Here is a 21,995-nt window from a genome sequence, read left to right as displayed (position 1 = left end):
ATAAATAATGTATTTCAACATGCTATATTCCCCCTTCAGTACAAGGTATATTTTTGAATGCAGAGCAATTAGTAAATAGTGCAAAATTCTAAACTCAAACATCACATTTCCCTTTCCTCTGGGATTGTCAAAGGGGCTGAAGAGCACGAGGTGCCGCCATCATGTTAATGGGATTTGGACACCTGACTCCATTAGTCTCTTTTGAAAACCCCAGCCTCAATTGTTATGATTATACTCAGGCCATATATGTAAAAGCTGAATGAACAAAAGGGCTATTTGTATATAGTGTATTTGATGTAACAAAATGTGAATGTTTTAAATATGAGTCTATTCTCCCCTTGAATTTGCACATGCGACTTTTTTAAGGCTGATATAAAAAGTATGACACTCTTTACATTATTTGCATAGAACATATAAATATCAAATTAACAAAACTTGCTGTCTGATACTATTGTAATAAAAGATTGCTATTAAAGCTTTTTGTCTGTCTGGTTGTCTTCTACTTGAGAGTGCAACTAATGCTTTGAAATTCATTTTTCTAAAAGGGTTATTTTTTTAAAAAACAAAGAGTCATATCTTTCCGTCTCTAAAATACCTTGGGGGAGAGGTCCTCTAATAGAGGGGTTCTCAAACATTTTCTTTCTGAGCCCCCCAACCCCCAACATGCTATAAAAACTCCATGGCCCACCTGTGCCACAATGACTGATTCTCTACATATAAAAGCCAAGACTGGTTCTCTACATTTAAAAGTTAGGGGGTAGGAAGTAGGGCAGTTGCCTGGGACCCCATGCTACAGGGGCCCCCGTGAAGCTAAATTGCTCAGGACCCTGGGCTTCAGCCCCATGCGGTCGGGTTTCTGCTTTCTGCCCTGGGGCCCAGTGAGTCTAACACTGGCCCTGCTTGATGGACCCCCTGAAACCTGCTCATGGCATCTGAGGGTCCCGGACCGCTGGTTAAGAACCACTGCTCTAATAAGAGGTTTCTTTTCCAATGCAAGCATATAATTCCCTTGGTCAAGAACAGGAGAACTTTATTTCCAGAGTAGATAGTATATGATACTGCCACTGTAGCTGCCACCACAATATGCTTCTTTGTGGTACAAAACATTTGGGTAAAAAATTACACTGTTTGCAGAAAGGGTCATGGAAATGTGAAGGTAAACTATTTTTATAAATGACTTTTATGTCTTATCAATAAAAGTATTGTTAAATGTACAAGGAAAGGCTGCTAGGACTAGAGCTAGGCCAAGACTGGAATCTTAGAATCAGATGCCTTGGAACTTCAAGGGACAGAAGAGGATGTTCCATCTCCATCTTAGGCGCCCTATAAATACATATCAACACAGTGTTTGAGCAAATCCTGATTGTTAATATATTTATCCTCACAACACGTTGGTGAGATGTTGCTATTCCAATTTTACTGATGGAAAACTGAGGCAGAGAGGCCAGGGGCTAAATCCACAAAAGGATTTAGGAGCTGCAACACCCTGCCACCTAGAGGAATCTTCAGCCCTGAGTTAGGCACCCAGGCTCCCTATACAATGCATGGAGAGGGTCAGGCACCTAAGAAAGGGATTCACAGAAGTCACCAACCTGAGTGGGGAGCTGCCTAAGCTAGCCAGTAGGAACCCTTCAAAGGCAGTTAGGCACCTATCGTCATTTGGCATTCATAGCTGTGAAACCTGTCCTGGAGTTGGGAGAATAACCCAGGTCAGCCCCCTTTTCCTGAGAGAGAGAGAGATGCACACACAAACCTTCACAGCTGAAAACCCTCTGGCCTAGTGATTAGGGCACTCACCTGGGATGTGAGAGACACCTTCTCAGGATAGTCGTTATTCCTGTTTATTAGGTTAATGCTGCCCTCTGAGAAATAGAGCCTAAATAAGTCTTCCACACTGCTGAGCAGACTCAAAACTCTGAGGTACTTAGAGGGCCTCTGTGTATCTCATTATCTTTTGGAATGTATTCTGTCAAAACCACTCTGAGGAAGTACTGCTATACCCATTTCACAGAGGGGGAACTGGGGCACATAGAGATGGGGCTTGCCCAAGGTCACACGGAAAGTCTGTGGCAGAGCAGAGTATTAAATCTAGGTTTCCTGAACCCCAGGCTAGCAGCCTAGCCAATAGATAATCCTTCTGCTTAAAGAGCTAGAACCAATATCATGTGCATTGTGTAACTACTCAAAACCAACCAAGCCAGACTGAGATTCAAAAGAGTAATGTTTAAAACAACAGTTTCAGGGTTCCTCATTACAAAGCAAACAACCTCCCACAATTTTTCACTGAAGAATTTAATTGGACAAGTTCAGGTTTTCATAAAATCCTGCTGTTACATTGTTTCACAAACTCAAAACCAGGCAAGTTTTGTCAAATAACAACAACCAACCCTCCCCCCGCCTCACCCTCCTTCATAGGAATATTTCAGCAGGCTCCTTTTGATGCTGACTCAGAGTGTCACCCAAGTGAATCAGTCATCTACGTCCTTTGTTGCATCTGCATCCTGACCTACCCTGATCCTGTTTAATTTGTGATTTTGATCAGGGATCACAACCCAAGACTACACACATCAGCTTCCTACTCTGTTGTCCCAAAAAGCACATAGAAAGCAGATCCTTTCTAATCTTTACAAAACACCAGCGAGGAGCTGTAAGGCATGGAATGTCATAAATTAGTTATGAAGGTGTGATTTACACCTTCGGGTTGTAAAACTTCCAAGCAGCAGTGTTCTCTTCTTGTTTAATTTAATTGCCATCACTGGAAAAGCCGTGTAAGTAAATGTTTGACTCTCACCTATAAGGGACCTGCAGCTTTTACATGTGGTTTGTTAATAAAGTTTCAGCAAGAGAATAAAAAAATGGAAAGAATGAACTGAGCCTTCATGCACTAGTGGGAGGCATTCATCTGGCTCATGAGTAATGCAGCTTTCTCCTGTATTAAGAAGAGGAGAAGCAACATAATTGTACTTTGGCCCTTTCTGTGCAGCTCTGCTCTGCAAAGTCATTATGTGAAATAGCATCTTCTTCCACATCAGATCCCCTTATGTGTATTTGGATTCAGAGCCAATTACTTTTAGGGCAAGATTCTGCAACCCTAGGTCAGGAACATCCCTACACTGATGTAGGGAGAGGGGAAGGAGTTTGTGCCTCATCCAATCAGAGACTGTCGGGGCCAGTGATGCTCCTGGCACAGTTTATTGCTGCCCTAAATTGGTGTATTCTTGCTGCAGTTATCCCTATTGGTCTTTGCAAGGGCTCAGGTTAGCCAAGGGAGAGGAAAGCCTTGGCCAGGCCCTTCCTCACACCCCCAATATGCCTACACCTCATCAGTGACAGATGAATTTTTCCCAAGAACAGGTGTAACTGAGAAGGATCTCCTTCTGCAACGTTTGTCAAGAAGTTAAAGACACTTTCACCAATGTTTTAAAAATGCTCACTAGATCAGGAGTGATGCCAGTGGATTTTCAATTTTTAAAAGCAATTCTCTCACTTCCTGGGATTCTTACTTTGTACAAAAAGCAAACTGCTGAATATTGAAATAAACAAACGTACCACTGTCTGAACATATGATGACATGCTCTCCAATCAGTGCACTGTGGGTCATTCACAATTAATTCCAATAAGAGTCTTCAGTTTTCAAAAGGTACAGGTACTTATATCTTTCATAATTGGCAACCTTGCAAAAGAACTGACCATTTAGAGAGAGTATGACTTCATATCTTATCACATCAGCTTTCCTGTGGTTGTAACATCTGCTCTCCACTTGAACCCTTCGAAGAAATTGGGAGTAAATGGGAAGCCCAAGACAAGTTCCGAGGACACAACCCTTAGGAAAAACAAGTTATGGTTCATGATGTTTACACTGTCATAGCAGACTGCAGTACACTGATAGTTACAAAATCTCCCTAGAAGAGACTGGCTGATATCCAGACTAGCAACTGGGAAACTTGACAGTGCTGAGAATTTGTTTTTAATCTAATTTAACTTTTAAAATTTAAAGCTAAAGTGTACATTGCTCAGGGAAATCAGTGCGTAGGAAGTGCACTAAAATTTTCTTTCTTCAATTTACATGCCTTCTGCACCCAACAAAATTGCTTCCTCTGTGATAGATATTATTCTTTATTTACAGTTGGATGACTCACTGCTGAACTAATCTTGTCCATAACCCCTGAATTATGACACTTTAAAAATCGTAATGAGATTTAGCTGGCAAAATTAATTCTATCGGAAGACTGACCAAAGGGAAGACGTGGAATGCTGTTAAAAAGTTGCCTTGGGAGTAAGGTAGCAGACAACTACTTCCAGACATGCAGATTTATTTAGGCTAGATAAAAACACTAAGATCTGGAAGGCTTTTTGTTAAAATGAGGTTTAATTCCATGACTTCCTGTGTAAAAGTAGGAATCCTTAATGATTCCAGAATAGAGCTGTACTCTGCCCCTAAATGGAGGCCCATTGCAGTTTTCATAAATTTATGACTTTGTGATAACAATCAAGAGAAAACTGGGAAAAAGACTTGAACCAAGAATTAAGATTTGGGCTAATTTTGTGTTCTGAAGTTTTTGGGTTCCCAATCTGACACATGTAGCCCCAGATCCTCAAAGGTATTTAGGATCTAACTTCCATGGAGCCTAAACACCTTTGTAGATCTAGATCACTAGTGCCTGACTTTCACATGTGCTCAGACTTCATAGCTCTAGTTGACTTCAACAGGAACTTTGGGTCCTTTAAAAATAAGGCACCAGGGGCTAGATTCACAAGGAGGACACACGCAGTGCAATGCCTAACTTTCAGGCATGGATGCCACTTAGTGGAATTCACAACCTGGAGTTAAGTATCCAGGTTCTCCGTATAATGCATGGGTAATTATGAAGCTAAACAAGTGATTCACAGAAGCCAGCCAGCTGAGTGTGTAGCTGCCTAAACCAGCCAGAAGGAAATGTTGTAGAGAAGGGTATGGCCTAAACCCCCACTACTCAAAGGGAATTAGGTGCTTAAGCCAGGTTATTTTGTATAAAATACTTAAATAGCCATTGGGCCAGAGAGAGAGAGAGAGAGAGAATGAGTGATTCTGTAGCCTATTAGTTAGCACACTCTTCTGGGAAACCTGGGTTCCAGTCCCTTCTCCAAAGACTATTTAAGTATTTTATATAAAGTGGAACAGCTTCAACAGAAGTGATTGAGAGCAGCTCACTCTAGCCTATCCTATAGCTCATGGATTAAGGTATTCAGGTGGGAGACCTGTATTCCAGTCATTGCTCTGAATCAGGCAGAGTAGGGGTCTGAGCCCTGGTCTCCTGCATGAGTGCTCCAACCACTGGCTATTGAGCAGAGGGACAACACCATTACCTCCTCCTCAGCTGTGTTTTATGCAGGACCCGATCTGGCAGCAGTGCTGCTCAGCAGTCTCTGGGCATGCCTACTGCATTGATCTCACAGGTGAGATAGGCACGGGCATGACTAGTGAATGATTTATGAATCTCGCTGGGGCTTAAGTGTGAAGTAGGTGCCATGCTGCTTAGTGATGTCAGGATTTAGGTGGCTATGTGCATGCCTGGATGCAGATAATTAGGTACCTGGGGAACTTTACCAGTGGAAACTTAGGTGCCCAAGGGCTCTAGAGGCCTATGGCGACAGCTGGACAGGTAGTTTGTGAATGCCAGTGGCGCTAAATGTTGGACTTGGACACTTTAAGTGGCAGTAGGGTGCTTAAGTCCCCCTTGGAAATCTAGCCCCATGTATGTCAATTTGGGCACTGTAGCGAGGGGGCGTAGCCTCCCTTGGAGATGGAAGGAGGGACAGCCGCGAGCCCTGCTCCGGTGGGCAGACCCAGGACACCCAGGCCCGCCCGGCTGGAAGCAGAGGGGCGGAACAGGAACCAGACGTATAAAATGCCAGCCCTCCAGCTCAGTTAGAGAGGAGCCGCTGGAGAAGGACATCTCTCACCTGCTGCTGGAGCTCAGACCCAACAGCAACCACTGCAGCGCCCGAGAACTGGAGGGACTGCCAGAGCTGCCAGTCATCGGAGACCCTGAGGAGTTGCTGGGGCTACCACAGCAAGAGGGACGACGACGACACAGGGACACCCCTCGAACGGGAGTGTAGGAAGTAGCCTGGGGAGCCAAATGTAGTTTGGCTGTGTTGCTGACTGACAGCTGGCCAGCATGTTGCGGCCGGATTTCCCCACTGACCCAGTGGCAGACCACTCTGCCATGGTTAGGGCTCTGGACTGAGATGCAGTGGAGTCGGGTGGGCCTGCATCCTCCTACCCCTGACACCCCACCCCTAGGGTGGCAGCCTCCCCACCAGAGGCCAAGAAGCCTGCATTTGTCGGCGGTCCGCCAGAGCCAGGACCCCCAATTGCTTGCTGCCTCACCCTGTTTGAAGGCCTGGGCTTAGAGACTCATTATTGCTCGGACCTGAGTACAAGCCCGAGTGTCCTGACTTTGCTGCCCTGCCCTGTTTGAGGGCCTGGGCGAATAGACTGGTTGCTGCACTGTCCTGAGTCCAGGCTCGAGCTTCCTAACTTTGCTGCCCGTCCTGTAGGGCCTGGGCTAATAGATTCCTTATTTGCTCTGTCCTGAATACCAGTGGCCAAGGCTGCCTAACTGCTTGGTGCCTCTCCCTGCCAGAGGCCTGTGGCTTGTGGACACTCCTGCTCTACCTTGATTGTAGACTGGAGCCCCCTAACTGTTTTGTGCCCTGTCCAGTCAGAGGACCGGGGTCCCTAGACCCAGTACTGGATTACCCTGCTGAGTGGCAGAGAACCTGGTATTAATTCCCCCCTGAATTGTGCTCTTCCAGAGGACTTGTAGTGAGGGGCATGGCCTCCCTCCCAGATGGATGGAGGGACCGCCGCGAACGCCTTACAGGCACCCAAAATTAAGGTATGCAAAATTTGCGAGCACTCTGAAAATACGGTTTCATGTGACTTGCCCAAAGTCACACAGGCACAGTTGGCAACAGAAATCAGCTGTCTCAATATCCTGGGCAGTTCCTTTACCACAAGACCACCATTGCTCCTGTTAACCATGGAATACAGTTATTATCTATCCACATACTGATATTTGTGAACTTAACCCTGTCCCAGAAGTGCTTCTCCAGCCCATTTGCATATATGCAGGTTCTTGATTGGAATGTGACATGAAAAAAATGATTGTTTTCTTGACAGCAAATACCTGTTGCCTCACTCAGGAAACCAGCTATTTTAAAATCTGGGGTCCATGTAGAATATGTAGCCAAATATTTTGCCCTTTCTTGTGCAACAGAAAGTAGAACATTTTGAAATTTTCTAGCCAGTACTTATGAGACAATAGCACCTGAAGGCCTACTTGGGACTGACACTTCATTGTGCTGAGTGGTGTACAAACAGAAAAGAGACAGTCTCTACTCTGGAGTACTTACAGAGCTAAAAGATGCAAACAGACAAAAGGTAGGGGATAAGGGTATTCAAATACAAGCAAATGAATGCTGAAGAATGGGTGTAGCTTTGTTACATGTGTTACTACTTTTAGTTAGGGATAGAGGTAGGAGTAATGGAGCAGGAGAAGGAAAGAAGGGAAGAGGAAAAGTCATGGCTCAGTGTCTGCCGAGCCCTGATCAGCTATCAGCATATCAGCAGGCAGGGCTACATAGACATCATGGTACAGAGCCTATAAAACTGGTAGGTCTGCGTCTCTTTTAGCTCATCCTCTTTAATGTGCTCTCTACTTTCTCCTGTTTCCTATTGGAGACAAGTGCGTTTCCAAATGTGGAGCTATCCACTGGAGACATTTCTAATGCTCCCATCACTTAAGTGTGCAGTTGACATTTCCAAACCAAATTCCACTTAGGAAACTGATGGATTTTAATCCTGCTTCTACGGCAAATCTCAATGCAATTTCAACTACGCATTTGCTAATAACGTTTTCTTAATTTGATGGAGACGTGTAGTGTCCCTGACATTTCAGTGCATGACTTCTCAGACTGGTTCTTCTCTCCCTGAGCTAATTAAAGTAATGTACAATATTAAAGAGTAGTAAGTGCCTACTTCCCCTGCTATGCTCCCTCTCTCATTAGAAGTGTTTTACAAACGAGGGAGTCTACATGCTTTTCAGTTTCTATCATGACAATTTACCCATCTCTCTTGGGGAATAAAAACCAGGAGCTTAGAAAAAAATTACACTTGTGGCAAAAAAGCTTTTATTCTTCTTAGAAAGAGAATGTGCATTAGAATGTGCATTTTAAAAGGTTTCACATTCATTAAACTGAGTCCTGTGGTGAACTAAATGGAGGCTCCCCACCCACTTGCATGTGTAGGTACCTACAGAAAAAATTACATGGCTTGTAAAAGTGATTTTGAAAGGGTTCAAAGGAACATTAGAAAAAGGAGGAAAAAATCCTACAAACACAAGAAAAGTGGAGGATTTGAGAGGAGAATTTGGAGGAGGACAAGCCAATTACTTACAGAATGATTTTCCATCTTCATCAAGCTTACAAACTTATGTCTACACTGCCACTTTTGTGGGTAAACTGGTGCCTGCTGCCATGTGGCCAGGGCCAGGGCTCAGTGCCCGCAGCCAGAACCCAGCGCTGGGAACAGGAACTACATGGCCAGAGCCAGGGATTGGAGCCCGCTGCTGCGCAGCCTGAGCTGTGAGTCAGTGTCCGGGGCCAGTACCTGCTGCTGCACAGCCAGAGCCCGGAGCTGGGTGCTGGAGCCCAGGGCTGCATGTCTGGATCCAGAAGCCAGCACTTGCCATTGTGTGGCTGGAGCCAGTGCTCACTGCTGCGTGGCCCAAGCCAGGGGTTGGCACCTGGGGCCAGCTCCCACCATCATGTGTCCGGAGCCCAGGAACAGAGCTGTGCGTCGGCATCTGCTGCCGTGTAGCTGAGGCAGTGATCACCACCAGGGGCTAGAGCCGTGTAACTGGAGCCCGAGGATAGCGCCTGTCACCGCATGGACAGATCTGGGGGGCCAGAGGCCGACTGAAGCTCCATGGCCAGAGCCGGGTTTCAGCACCTGCTGCCCTGCGGCCAGACACAGGAGTTGGTGCCCAAAGCCCCGTGGTTGGAGCCCGCTGCTGTGTGGCTGGGGCTGGGGGTTGGCGCCTTTGGCCAGCATCTGCCACTGCGCGACCAGGCCCGGGACTGGAGCCAGGAGCCAGCGCCTGCTTCCACACAGCTGGAACCGGGGCTGGAGGCTGAAGCCCTACAACTGGAGGCCAGGGCCATGTGGCTGGAGCCTAGGGTTGCTAACTTTCTACTCGCATGAAACCAAACACCCTTGCCTTGCCCCTGCCCTGCCCCTCAACCAAGGCCCCACCCATGCCCCACCCCTTCTCCGAAGCCCCCCCCTCCATCCCTCCCTCTGTTGCTCGCTCTCTCCACCCTCACTCACTTGCTCATTTTCACCAGGCTGGCTCAGGGGGTTGGGGTGCGGGAGGGCGGAAGGGCTCCAGCTGGGGGTGTGGGCTCCAGGGAGGGGCCAGAAATGAGGGGTTCAGGGTGCAGGATGGGGCTCCAGGATGGGACAGTGGGTTGGGATGTGGAAAGGTGGTGACTGCCCCGCTCAGAACCTCCGAGCCATCCAACCCCCCTCTGCTTCTTGTCCCCGACTGCCCACTCCGGGGACACCACACCCCTAACTGCCCCCCCAGGATCCCACACCCTATCCAACTCCCCCTGCTCCCTGTCTCCTGACTGTCCTGACCCCTATCCACACCCCTGCCCCCTCACAGGGCCCCCGGGACTCCCATGCCTATCCAACCCTCCCTGCTCCCTGACTGCCCCCCAGAACCTCTGTCCCTAACTGCCCCCCCAGGACCCCCCATCCCATATCCAACCCCCCCCCCGCTCCCTGTCTCCTAACCGCCCCCCCCCAACCTCCGCCCCATCCAACCGCCCCTGTCTCCTGACTGCCCCCCAGGACCTCCTGCCCCTTGTCCAACTCCCCCCTTACCATGCTGCTCAGAGCGGCAGGACAGGCTTATTGGAAAGCCTGGGAGGCGGGCGGGCACAAGCTGTGCTGCCCGTGCAGCAGCATGACTGTGGGGGAGGTGGGACAGTGGGGGAGGGGCCAGGGGCTAGCCTCCCCATCCAGGAGCTCAGGGGCCGGGCAGGACAGTCCCACGGGCCGGATTTGGCCCGCAGGCCATAGTTTGCCCACCCCTGCTCTAGTGGATAAGAAGAGCAGGACTACACTTCAAACAGCAGCCACAGGAAAAGCAATTATGAGACTATGCTGCTATCAACATTAGTAACTCCTGTTAGCATGAATACACTTGCATACCAATAGCAGAATACAATTTTAAGATTTTTAAACAGTACAGGCCTGTAAGAGGTATGAAAAATTTGACATTCAGGGCCTGATCTAGCAAACCCTTAACACCAAGCCTATTGCAAAAAAAGTGGGACTAATTATGGTAGCAAATGCATTACTATATTTGGCATTAAGTGTTTGCAGTGTTAGGACCTTAATTATTATAATACTGATACTTGTAAATTAGGGGTTCTTTTTAGGGATAAAATTTAAACAAATGTTTCTCTTTTCTAATTTGTGACTCAGACTAGATGCCCGCACAGGAGCATTAGAAAGGCCACTTAGGCCCTTATGAGTCTACAGCAGAGGTTCTCAAACTCAGGGCTGGCCCACAACATTTTGGCACCTGAGGTGGGGAGCTCAAATGACACCCCTATGCCCTCTTGCTTGGGCCAAAACTTTGACGGTCTCAATTCTGCCTTCTTCCTGTTCTACTCCTCTCACGGTACTGCTCTGCTACCTACCCCAATAAAGGAGAACTAACAACTTTAAATGCCTTGTTCAAAAATTTTAAGTAACACTTAACTTTCAAACGCCTGAACAGCAAATATAACTTTTCTTGTCTGCATAGTAAACACTGTGCCTTGCATAATGACGGGTTTCAGAGTTGCAGACAAAGTGAGCTGTAGCTCACGAAAGCTTATGCTCAAATAAATTTGTTAGTCTCTAAGGTGTCACAAGTACTCCTTTTCTTTTTATAGTAAACACTGGCATTTTTATCTGTTTGCATAATCAAAGTGGTGCTTTCCGTGCCTTCTTGGTTGCAAAGATTTGAACTGCTTCCTGCTGAAGGTCCACAGTCTGGGCCAGCTCATGCTCTATTGAGATGGTTGCAAGGCCGACCAGCCTCTCCTGTGTCCTTGTGGAGCATAGATGTGTTTTTATTAACTTCAGCTTGGAAAAGCTGCGTTCTCCACTTGCAACTGTTACAGGAAGTGTTAGAAGTATGCGCAGATCAACAAAAGCATTTGGAAAGAGGATGGTCATCTTACCTGTGCACATATATTCCTGAACAGCCTTTGGAGTTGATCCTGCTGAAATGTATCTTGAAAGGGCTTTCAGTTCATCACCTAAATCACTTGCATCAATATCACGCATGTCATCATGTGTCTATACTGTCTCTAGTGCCCTGCATTGCTGGTGTAGGCCTTCTTCAGGTATAGGGAAGAGTTTGGGAATATCATACAACATCCCAAATATACTGCTGTGTTCCTTGAGCTGCATGAAATGTTCAGCTGACTGTATTGCACAATCTAGCACCTGGTTAAAGAATTCAACCGTGAACTGTTGTTTGGGGTCTCTATGGGATTATCCCGTGCCTCGTAATCAAAATGTCTTCTTCTTTGGTGACTCTTGTATTCTTGAATTGGTGGGAAAATAGCTTCAGTGTAAAGTTCCTCTGCCAACTTCTGTGCACTTTTCAGAACGTTTTGAAATCCTTCATCTGACTGGTAAGACTGTAGGTATGACTTTGCTTTGTCCAGTTGTTCCATTGCTCCAGATATATCAAGGTCAACACCTTGGAGTCTCTTGCTTACAACATTTATTTCAAACAGTATGTCATGTCACAACACTAAGCCACACAGAAATTTGAAGTTATGTATGTTTCTGGTGATTCCATTTCCCTCTGCCACTGTTCTCCCACGAACAGCTCCTGTCATAGCATTATCCTCCATAATGGCAACTAAGGCATCATCTATTTTCCCAATTTGGTGTTTGATAGGCTTTATCACCTCCACTCGACTTTCCCATCGTGTGGCACTCAGTGGTTTCAGTGTCAGAGAGGATGTTCACAGATGTTGCTTCAAAATTTGCCATCAAAGAGTTGATGCAGAGAAAAATACATAGATGCTTTGAATTACATTAAAAAATTCAGCAGCCTCACTAGAAGCTGATGCTGCGTCACTGACCACCAAGTTCAATGAATGAGAACTGCGTGGGACAAAAAAAGCTTGAGGGTTTAACTCTCGGATCCGTGTCTGCACTCCTTTGTTCTTTCCTCTCATGTTGGCTCCATTATCGTAGCCCTGACCTCTCATGTCAGCTATCGCAATTCCTGTATCTTCCAGCTTTTTAAGAAGCACATTTGTCATACCAGCTCTTGAAGTATCATCAATGTTAATAAATTCTAGAAAATGCTCTCTGACAGTCACCATTGCAGGGGCATTTTCACTAGGTTCTGTTGTTGTTACAAAACGCACCATTAAAGTCATTTGTTCCATATGGCTGATGTCAGGTGTGCAGTCCAGAATAACTGAATAATATCTTGCTGCCTTCAGATCTGCCACAATCTTCTGTTTGACTTTTGTTGCTAGTAACTGTATGATCTCATTTTGAATTGCTTTTCCAAGGTAGTGGTGTGTGTACATTTCTTGGGTGGTGACTCTTTTTAATAGCTCCTAGAGCACAGCATCAAACTCAGCCATCAGCTCCACAATTTTAAGGAAGTTTCCATAGTTTGGCACATACAGCTGATCTGAAGTGCCACGCAGTGCTAGGTTTTGGGTAGCAAGCATTCTCACAATGAGCCTTTTCAGAACATTTTGCCAGTAAAGAGACTCCGATGCAGTCTTCTCTTGATGCTGAGCATCTATGGTAGCCTTTAACCTTAGTCTCATCTCAGACTCTTTCCACCTATGGAATGCTCTCTGGTGATTTGCTGCCTTCTCATGGCATGCCAGATTTCTAGCCAGATTTTTCCAGTCCTTTATTCCTGTAGAATCCAATGTGGCTGGAACATTAGACTGGAAGAGTGTGCAACAAAAACAATGTGCAGCACTCTGGGTTTTTGAGTACATAAGCCATGGCCTCTCCACTTTGTCACCATTGGGGATTTCACACCAGTAATTTGTTGGATGGAAACTTCTATTTTCATTGTCTTTGGGGAACATGAAGTTTTTCACTTGCTGTGGCCCATGCAGTACAAGGAGGTTCCTCAGGCTACTGCTCAAGTGGGTACACAGTCCTGGATCATCTAGACTTAAGGAACTAAACTCAGCAGTAGCTGTTTCTTGCGCCTCTACAACACTCTTCTCTGATCTACACTTTTCTTCAGGATTGTGCACGGTTACATCCATTTGAGATGGAGATATGGATGGTGCAGTAGCTGCCAAGTCACCTGCACTCTGACTAACTGGAAGATCAGGCATCTCCTCACCACTCACATCCTCACTGGGGCCAGAAGGCTCACCGTGAACATTTGTGTCTATTTTCAGAGTAACAGCCGAGTTAGTCTGTATTCGCAAAAAGAAAAGGAGTACTTGTGGCACCTTAGAGACTAACCAATTTATTTGAGCATGAGCTTTCGTGAGCTACAGCTCACTTCATCGGATGCATACCGTGAAAACTGCAGCAGACTTTATATACACACAGAGAATATGAAACAATACCTCCTCCCACCCCACTGTCCTGCTGGTAATAGCTTATCTAAAGTGATCATCAAGTTGGGCCATTTCCAGCACAAATCCAGGTTTTCTCACCCTCCACCCCCCCACACAAATTCACTCTCCTGCTGGTAATAGCCCATCCAAAGTGACAACTCTCTACACAATGTGCATGATAATCAAGTTGGGCCATTTCCTGCACAAATCCAGGTTCTCTCACCCCCTCACCCCCCTCCCAAAACCCACACACACAAACTCACTATCCTGCTGGTAATAGCTCATCCAAAGTGATCACTCTCCCTACAATGTGCATGATAATCAAGGTGGGCCATTTCCAGCACAAATCCAGGTTTTCTCACACCCCCCCCCACCCCCATACACACACAAACTCACTCTCCTGCTGGTAATAGCTCATCCAAACTGACCACTCTCCAAGTTTAAATCCAAGTTAAACCAGAACATCTGGGGGGGGGGTAGGAAAAAACAAGGGGAAATAGGCTACCTTGCATAATGACTTAGCCACTCCCAGTCTCTATTTAAGCCTAAATTAATAGTATCCAATTTGCAAATGAATTCCAATTCAGCAGTTTCTCGCTGGAGTCTGGATTTGAAGTTTTTTTGTTTTAAGATAGCGACCTTCATGTCTGTGATTGCGTGACCAGAGAGATTGAAGTGTTCTCCGACTGGTTTATGAATGTTATAATTCTTGACATCTGATTTGTGTCCATTTATTCTTTTACGTAGACACTGTCCAGTTTGACCAATGTAAATGGCAGAGGGGCATTGCTGGCACATGATGGCATATATCACATTGGTGGGTGTGCAGGTGAACGAGCCTCTGATAGTGTGGCTGATGTGATTAGGCCCTGTGATGGTGTCCCCTGAATAGATATGTGGGCACAGTTGGCAACGGGCTTTGTTGCAAGGATAGGTTCCTGGGTTAGTGGTTCTGTTGTGTGGTATGTGGTTGTTGGTGAGTATTTGCTTCAGGTTGCGGGGCTGTCTGTAGGCAAGGACTGGCCTGTCTCCCAAGATTTGTGAGAGTGTTGGGTCATCCTTTAGGATAGGTTGTAGATCCTTAATAATGTGTTGGAGGGGTTTTAGTTGGGGGCTGAAGGTGACGGCTAGTGGCGTTCTGTTATTTTCTTTGTTAGGCCTGTCCTGTAGTAGGTAACTTCTGGGAACTCTTCTGGCTCTATCAATCTGTTTCTTTACTTCCGCAGGTGGGTATTGTAGTTGTAAGAAAACTTGACAGAGATCTTGTAGGTGTTTGTCTCTGTCTGAGGGGTTGGAGCAAATGCGGTTGTATCGCAGAGCTTGGCTGTAGACGATGGATCGTGTGGTGTGGTCAGGGTGAAAGCTGGAGGCATGCAGGTAGGAATAGCGGTCAGTAGGTTTCCGGTATAGGGTGGTGTTTATGTGACCATTGTTTATGAGCACTGTAGTGTCCAGGAAGTGGATCTCTTGTGTGGACTGGACCAGGCTGAGGTTGATGGTGGGATGGAAATTGTTGAAATCATGGTGGAATTCCTCAAGGGCTTCTTTTCCATGGGTCCAGATGATGAAGATGTCATCAATATAGCGCAAGTGGAGTAGGGGCTTTAGGGGACGAGAGCTGAGGAAGCGTTGTTCTAAATCAGCCATAAAAATGTTGTATCTATATATCTCAGGAGAGCTCCTTCCTTTGCTTTCTTTCTTTTTCTGAATGCTGCCCCAGAGGGGCGTTTTCTTCTTTCACTCATGACTGTTGTTCTGTGCCAGCTATAGTGGCTCTCAACACTCAGTTGAAGGGGACAAATAAGCAGGCTGGTAGCAGGGACTGAGTGAGGGAAGATATCAGCATCTTAAGGGCCTAATTGGCTCCTACTACTACGTCAGTTGACTGCCTGTTCTCCTCAAGTGGGTTCTGGGAAGCCAGTGTTAATCAGTCCAGGCTCCTGGGGATGCTAGAGAGGTATGTAAGAGGCTCCTCCTCCTCTCTCTCCCGGCAGCTCCTGCTGCTTTCTGTTATTCCCTCTCACCTTTTCTCCTGCCTGCCTGTTATGTCTCTTGTGCCCTCCTTCCTCCAGCACAGCGCTCCACCATCTCTGTGCATCTAGAGCAGAGAGAATACATATGCCCCAGCAGCAGACACAATTTTTCTACACTCTGGGTCCTAGTGGCACTCCCTCGCCCCCAGTCTGGCACCTGACGTGGCTGCCTCAGTTCGCCTCATGGTAAGGCCAGCCCTGTTCAAACTTCATTGCACCACGACCCCCTTCTGACAACAAAATTACTACATGACCCCAGGAGAAGGGACTGAAGCCAAAGCCCGCCTGAGCCCCCCACCCTGAGTCGGGGGGGCAAGGGGGACCAAAGCCAAAGCCTGCGACCCACAGCGGTAGGCGGGGAGGCCAAAGCCCAAGGGCTTCAGCCCAGCTGGGAGGCCTGTAACCTGCTCCCTGCCACGCTGAGCCCCAGCAAGTCTAACACCAGCCCTGGGGACCCCATTAAAAAGGCGTTGCGACCCACAGTTTGAGAACCAGTACTCTACAGGGACTATGGGTTTGGACATGTTAGGCTACTCTCCTGCTTAGTCGCTCTGTGGAGAGTAGCTAAGATCAGCAGGGTGAGGGAAGGGAGTAATTTGCTTCCAACCTGAAGGAGATTTTTTTGTAATACGTGAACTAAAAATGATCAGCCATTTCTGAGAGGAAGCAGAGTGGGGAAAAATACACTTTCCTTATTAAAAAAATTTAGCTTCAGCTTTGTGTCACTCATGCAAATTCGCCTCATTCATGGGGAAACTGGGTACAATTTTCAAAAGCATCTAAAAGTATGTCTACCCTGGAGCTGACATATCCAGCTCGAGGAGACATACCTGCACTCACTCTGATCGAGCATGTTAAAAGGGCTCATACTCGGGACGGCTAGCCCCTTCTGTTGCACTCTCATTCCATCAGAGCTAGCAAGTTTCCTCAAACTGAAATTTACGCCTCCAGATCAAAGTGTAGACAGTGAGTTAGGAGACTAAGTTCCATTTTCAAAAGTGACTTAGATACTGGAGCCTCACCCTTCACAGGTATTTCGGCATGTAATTCCCATGGAAATGAATGGGAGTGAGGTGCCTACATATCTTCTGAGGGTCTGGGCCTTGGGGGTGTAGGTATCATTGCAAGTCAATGGTATTTACGCTTCTGTGGGTCAGATTTTTAAAGATATTTATGCACCTAAAGGTGCAAGTAGGTAACCAGTGGAATTTTCACATAATCTGAACACCTAACTTGCAGTAGTTTCAGTGAGAGTTGGACACAAAGCCATTTTGAAAGTTCTACCAGGTGCCTATCTGCATCTTTAGGCAGCTAAACATCCAGGTATGCTGGAACAATTTGGACAGTGGGGGTGCTGAGAGCCATTGAACCAAACTGTAAACCCTGTATATCATGGAAATCACTTCAAGCCTGGGGGAGTGGCAGCATCCCTAGTTCTAGCACCTATCTAAAGACCTTTAAGAATCTGGCCTCAAGAGCCTGAGTTACTTTTGGGAATGGGACTTAGAAACCTAAGTGACTTGGGTACTTTTGAAAATTGCATCCATTGTCTGGTTTAGTGGGTGGGTAAATCGAGATGAATGATCTACTATTGTAAAAATAATATGTGTGTCACAAAAGAAGAGGGCTGCTGGCAGAGGTCTCTCCATACTGGCACTTCTTTTTTGGAATGCTGTTCCTCATCCCAATCTCTGAAATAGCCTAAATTTGTTGACCTTCCCTGGCATGCTGCAAAGCTCATCTGTTTGAGCTGGCATTGGCTGAGGTGGGGTATTTGTCTCATGGGACAGTATGGTAGGGGTGTGAAGCTGCACTGATCACACCATGGTGATTACTCGAGATATGGTAGAGTGGAAAGAAGCAGCACTGCTGTTTGGGCTAATTTGTGCTTTGCAGCTGCTACATTGTGTTTTTAAGTGTTTGTCAAGGGCTCTGAGAGCTTTGGACAGACTCCCTTTGGAATGGAATTTCCTTCCAACCAACATCTAAATAAATCAATTAAGTTAATAAAATATTCTTCAAAAGGAATTTGCCTAGAATCTTACTGACATTTGAGAAAGTTAAGGACCATCCCTTCTAGAGGGAGCTTGAGAAGGTCCCAGCATAGCCCCTAAACCTTACCTTTATCTTCCCCCTTCTCACCTGAGATGCTATCAGTAGGAGAGGAGAGATGCCTAACAGCCTATCATCCCCTGCAAAGGGGTACCTGGGATGTCTCCTTCAGCTAATACCCTTAGCAGATGGGTGGCTAGCTGGCCTGTTCTTTTCTGAGGCTGAGGGACACAGAAATACCACCGCTCAGTCCTGCTATCCTGTGCTTTTAAAGTTTAAAAATGCCTCTAGAGCTTCCATTTCAGTGTGCAGTGCATGCCAGGGAAATCCCCAGGCACTCAAACCTGTCTCTATGCCTCCCTTCTCTCTTGAGAACTGCTTGTGTTTATGGGAATGGAAACTCACCTGACCGGAGGCTTGGGCCCCATTACTGCAATGATTTAAACAGGGGAGTAACTTTATGCTCTGTGGGTAGTCCCATTTCTTTCAATGATACTACGAACAGTGTAAAAAGTTAGGCATGTACATAAATCTTTGCAGGACTGGGGCCTCAGTGAGAATAGAGGAGTGACAAAATAAGTTTTGACTGCAATAATAGCTTGCTGCTGACACAATGCAATGACACTGTTTGATGCATGAATGGGAATGACATTTGTTATTAATATTCATTTGTTTGTGTTGCAACAGTACCTAGAAGACTGCTGTTAGGATTGGTGCCCCATTGTAGTAGGCACTGAACACAACTGTAATTAAAAGATGGTCCCTGTCCCAAAGAACTCACAGTCTAAGTGTCTGATAATAGACAACAAATTGGTACAACACACAGATGAGGGAGCACAGGGCAAGCATGCAGTGGTCACAGGTAGTGTCCTAAGCAGCAGTCACAGAGGGGAGTTTTAAGGAGGGATTTGAAGTAGGATAATAGAATAGTTTTGTGGATTTTTATGGGAAACTCCTCCCATAGGGGATGGCATAGGAGAAAGCATAAAGATGTCTGAGGGGAACATTGTATCCAGGGGTGATGAAGACTACCATCATTGGCAGCTCTATATGATACAGGCAATGACAGGCCACGAAGGGGTTAAAGACTGAAGACAAGCAGTTGTGTTTAATGCAGTAGAGATGGGAGAGGCAGTGGTGGAATACAAAGAGAGGGGTGATGTGGCTGAAGTTACAAACCAAGAGAGCTATTGATGTCAAATTGAAAATAAATTTTTAAAAGTTTGAAAGTAGCCACTGAAGGCCATCAGGCCATTTCACAAAGAGATGTTCCTTCAGAAAGCCTCCCTGAGAACTAATTTGAGATCCAAACACATATTTTAAAGCTGTTGTCCAGGTGTCCTTCTCTACTGATGCAATCCAGGATGGTAGCTGGTCTCTAGGACTTCCGCACTCCTCATCTGGCTTCAGACAGTTAGAAACATACTTGTTCATAAATGTACACATTTGATACTTTTATGGAGTTCATTAGGCTTATTGGCTGAGAGGATAAGACTCATTTAAAAAAAACCACAACTTTTCTACTATGATGTCAGAGGCACAGCAACAAAGATGTTTGGAAAAGTGAAGAAAAGTAAAAAATGAGAGCGAGTCAAAATATGCATTTGTGTACCAGGTGAAATGATGATACTTCAAACAAATATTTCATCAAATATTGAAATATTGATTTTTTTTCTCATGGAAGTTCCAAAAAACTTTGATGTGGAAATATTGAAATGCAATGTTTTAACATTCCCGAATCAAAATGTTTCAGGGTCATTTCAGGTAAATTTGACATTAATCTGTGTTTATCTGAGCTGCTGGCCTGCCTTATGGGAGCTGCAGTTCAGGTGTCTCATACATCCATTCTTTCTTATGGACAGCGTCTCCCCCTGGATTATGTCTCTGGTGCGGCACTGTGATTATGTGACTCCCGTGATGCACTGCATTGATTCAACCAGCTAGGACATCATGGTGATCATAGGAAATGTAGGAAAAGCCAGTGAGCCCAGCCCATAGCAGTGAATGGGAGCATGATGCACCCAAATGACAACTCCTATGAGGCAGCATGATAGCTCAGAAAACAGATTAATGTCAAATTGACCAGAAATGTTTTGATTTAACAAACTGAAAGGGGAGCAGTGGGGACAAAAAACCTAACTGGCTTCAAGACTGAGCTCAATAAATTTATGGAGGGGATGGTATGATAAGACTGCCTACAATGCCATGTAGTCGATCTGCAACTGCTAGCAGCAAATATCCCCAATGGCTGGTGATGGGACACTAGATGGGAAGGGCTCTGAGTTATTACAGAGAATTCTTTCCCAGGTGTCTGGCTAGTGGGTCTTGCCCACATGCTCAGGGTCCAACTGATCGCCAGATTAGTGGTCAGGAAGAAATTTTCCCCCAGGTCAGATTGGCAGAGATCCTGGGGGTTTTCACTTTCCCCTGCAGCATGGGGCATGAGTCACTTGCAGGTTTAAATTGGTGTAAATGATGGGTTTTCTGTTACAGGAGTGGGTGGGTGAGGTTCTGTGGCCTGCAATGTGCAGGAGGTCAGACTAAATGATCATGATGGTCCCTTCTGGCCTTAAAGTTTGTGAGAAATATCTTGATTTAGGTCACCCTGACCTACTGTTTAGATTTTGTTTAGGTTTTCCCAATGTAAAATGAAAAAAAAAAATCAGGAAAATTGAAATTTTTCCCATGGAAAACTTTGATTTTGCAGAAACTGTATTTTCTATCAAAAACATTTTAAAACAGAAATTTTCTGACTATCTTTTTTGAAAAATACACTTCTCGGAAAGGCTAATTTCTGCTCTACTTTACTCTGATGTAAATGCAATAAACCTCAACAAATCCATGAGGGTAACTCTGGAGTTATATATGCCATCATGTACCAGCAATGCCCCTCTGCCATGTACATTGGTGAAACTGTATACAGTCTCTATGCAAAAGAATAAATGGACACAAATCTGACATCAGGAATTATTACATTCAAAAACCAGTAGGAGAACACTTCAATCTCCCTGGCCACTCAATAACAGACCTAAAAGTCGCAATTCTTCAACCAAAAAACTTCAAAAACAGACTCCAATGTGAAACTGCAGAACTGGAATTAATTTGCAAACTGGACACCATCAAATTAGGCCTGAATAAAGACTGGGACCGGGTCATTACAAAACCTAAACCTAATTTTCCCAATACTAATTTCCCCCTACTGTTACTCACACCTTCTTGTCAACTGTTTGAAATGGGCCACTCTCATTACCACTACAAAAATTATTTTTCCTCCCTTGGTGTCCTGCTGTCAATTGAATTGTCTCATTAGACTATCCTCACACCTGGTAAGGCAAATCACATCTTTTCATGTATTTATACCTGCTCCTTTATTTTCCACTCCATGCATCTGATGAAGTGGGTTCTAGCCCATGAAAGCTTATGCCCAAATAAATTTGTTAGTTTCTAAGGTGCCACAAGGACTCCTCGTTGTTTTTTCTGGAGTTACTAATAATCACAGTAAGTGCTAGTGCTCACACTGGAATGATCTGACAGATCAATCCTAGGCAATGTTTCTGAGCAAGCCTTAGTTATGGCAGTAAGTATCATCACCAACCTAACTTCTCAGGTCAGATTTATGTGCAGTTTTTTCCTGGATCCACATCACAGGCATTTACGCAATTCTTTTCGCAGTGCTGGTTAATGATTAATAAAGGAATATGCACATTGATTTTGGAATCTAACCTTATCTTATCACAACTACATTGTCACTGCAAAGCACAGCCATTAAAAGCAGTGAACAGAAACTACACTGAAATAGTTTCTTTAAGATCGTCCAGCAAAATGGGAAAGAGAAATCAACACTTTTGAGAGACATTCAGTGTATGTGTGTGTGTGTGAGGAGTTACGTGCATCCAGGTGCCACTGATAGTAGATTTTTTTGTTCATGTGAGAATATCTGAGAATTTATCCAAGACTTTTAAAAGACAATCTTCACAGCGAAGGTAAGAAAACATCATCTGTATTTATTAGTTTAAAATAGATTAATGATTTTACAATGGATTTTCATAAATAAATCAAATAATTTAATCAGAATTAATCTGAATTGGATTTAGATAGTTTTAAAACTATTTCCTGGGGTTAGAAATGGCGTTTGAGAAAGGCTTTCAGTTTTCCAGCTGTGTTACCAGTTAACTGCTAAATACTCTGGCATAAGGAATTGGGTCTGAAATACAGCTTTAAAAAAACTCTAAC

General features: G+C 45.3%; 1 protein-coding gene across 1 annotated transcript in view; it reads left to right on the top strand.

Annotated features, from left to right (window-relative positions):
• Positions 1 to 21,995, top strand: part of IGSF5 (immunoglobulin superfamily member 5) — a 93,519-nt gene that overhangs the window by 20,886 nt on the left and 50,638 nt on the right. The window lies entirely within an intron of this gene.

The sequence above is a fragment of the Eretmochelys imbricata genome, chromosome 1, assembly GCF_965152235.1.
Source record: "Eretmochelys imbricata isolate rEreImb1 chromosome 1, rEreImb1.hap1, whole genome shotgun sequence".
NCBI classification, from domain to species: Eukaryota; Metazoa; Chordata; order Testudines; family Cheloniidae; genus Eretmochelys; species Eretmochelys imbricata.
This window is presented reverse-complemented; position numbering and strand designations above follow the sequence as displayed.